This window comes from Odontomachus brunneus, unplaced genomic scaffold (genome assembly GCF_010583005.1).
Source record: "Odontomachus brunneus isolate Ranch 3 - 2012 unplaced genomic scaffold, Obru_v1 Obru_scaffold_232, whole genome shotgun sequence".
NCBI lineage: Eukaryota > Metazoa > Arthropoda > Insecta > Hymenoptera > Formicidae > Odontomachus > Odontomachus brunneus.
In genome coordinates this window covers 431,512-433,049 of record NW_022639682.1, presented here as the reverse complement: position 1 = coordinate 433,049, position 1,538 = coordinate 431,512, and positions in this window count along the sequence as shown.

The following is a 1,538-nucleotide window of genomic DNA, read 5'->3' as shown; positions in this document are numbered from 1 at the left end:
TGTGTGTGTGTGTGTGTGTGTGTGTGTGTGTGTGTGTGTGTGAGCGTATGGGTTGAGGATGAGCGTTAATGGTCAGGATCGTCGGGAGATGAAGGAGGTAGAAAATAACTTACAGGGAAAGATGGAGGAAGAAGTGGAGATGGTGGACGAGGATGCGAATCTAGAGGGAATGGCTGTAAGTGGAGAGGGAAGGGGGTAGATTTTCTAGGTCTAAATATTGTGATAACGCTCTGCGGGTTATCCGTTCGAATACTCTGCGCGAAAGGGAGTCCGAGGCGGAAGATAGTAGCTCCAGCGTTTCAAGAGCGTCGCGCAGATCACTCCGTTGCTGACAAGACCGGCGTCCCACTACAACAAGGAAGGAACAAACCGATTTTTGAAAATTCTGCCGTTAATTAATATTCACCGGAATTATTGCGATTGGGTTTTCGACAAAGTAAAGATATGTCTGTCCGGACTTATTCGAAATTGAGACACGGAAAACCGGATAATAAAACAATAACTTACTGTTAGTGTGTGCGAGGAGAGAAATGGATGGTCCTCGGTCTCCTGAATTAGTTGCTTCCTTCGATTCTGATTCTTGAGTGATACTCGTAGATGTCGTAATGACAAATGATTGAATACAGAAGTGATACTTATAGACGTCGTAATGACAATAAAAATTGCAGAAGTGATACTGGTAGACGTCGTAATGATAATAACTGAATGAACACAGAACTCGTGGACGTCGTAATGACAGTAAGTGAAAAAAGGCGCCCAGACGTCATACGGATCGGACTTTTATAATTTCGGGGATGGCGGTTACCGGATTCGTTGGAGATGTCTTGCTTAGTAACGAGGATGAGTGGGAAAAAATAGAAATTCGGGAAATGTTCGATCAGGCCATATGTGGGCATGCGTAATTGTAGGTGGTGTGATTCACGGTTCTTTCGTAAGGCTCGAGATCTACATGTTCTTTTCGTGTGTTTGACTTTTGTAATCCGGTCGGATAAATAATCGGTTGTTACGCAATGTAAGGTATGTGAGGCCCTACGGGACGTAACACCCCCGGTCTCAGACAAATGTTGAGGGCACCAACATTTGTAAGTGGAGCGTATTAAAGTTCGAGATTTGAATTTATAATTAAGGTGAGACGTGAGTGGGTGTGTGTATTTGTGTGAAATACATTGTCGGTTTGCTTTTCGAATACGCAGGTCGAATTTTGTTTTTCGCTCGGTATTTTCTGTGAACTGTTGTTGAATTAGTTATCTCGGCTTCAGGTTAAGAGAAGTCTAGCGCTTGAAATTCTGTAGATTAGGTATTGAATATATTATGAATTACTAGCACTTCGAGGAGCTTGGCAGACTTATTTATTCTAAAATAAGAATATGACAATCGGTTGTCTATATAAGAATTTATATTTTAGAAGGAGGCAAAAAAAGGCAATCTCCAAATCCCCTTCCTTATTTTTTTTCGTCCTTCCGTGTTTTTTTTTTTAAAGAAAAAATGTATTTATATATATATATATATATATATATATATATATATATATATATATA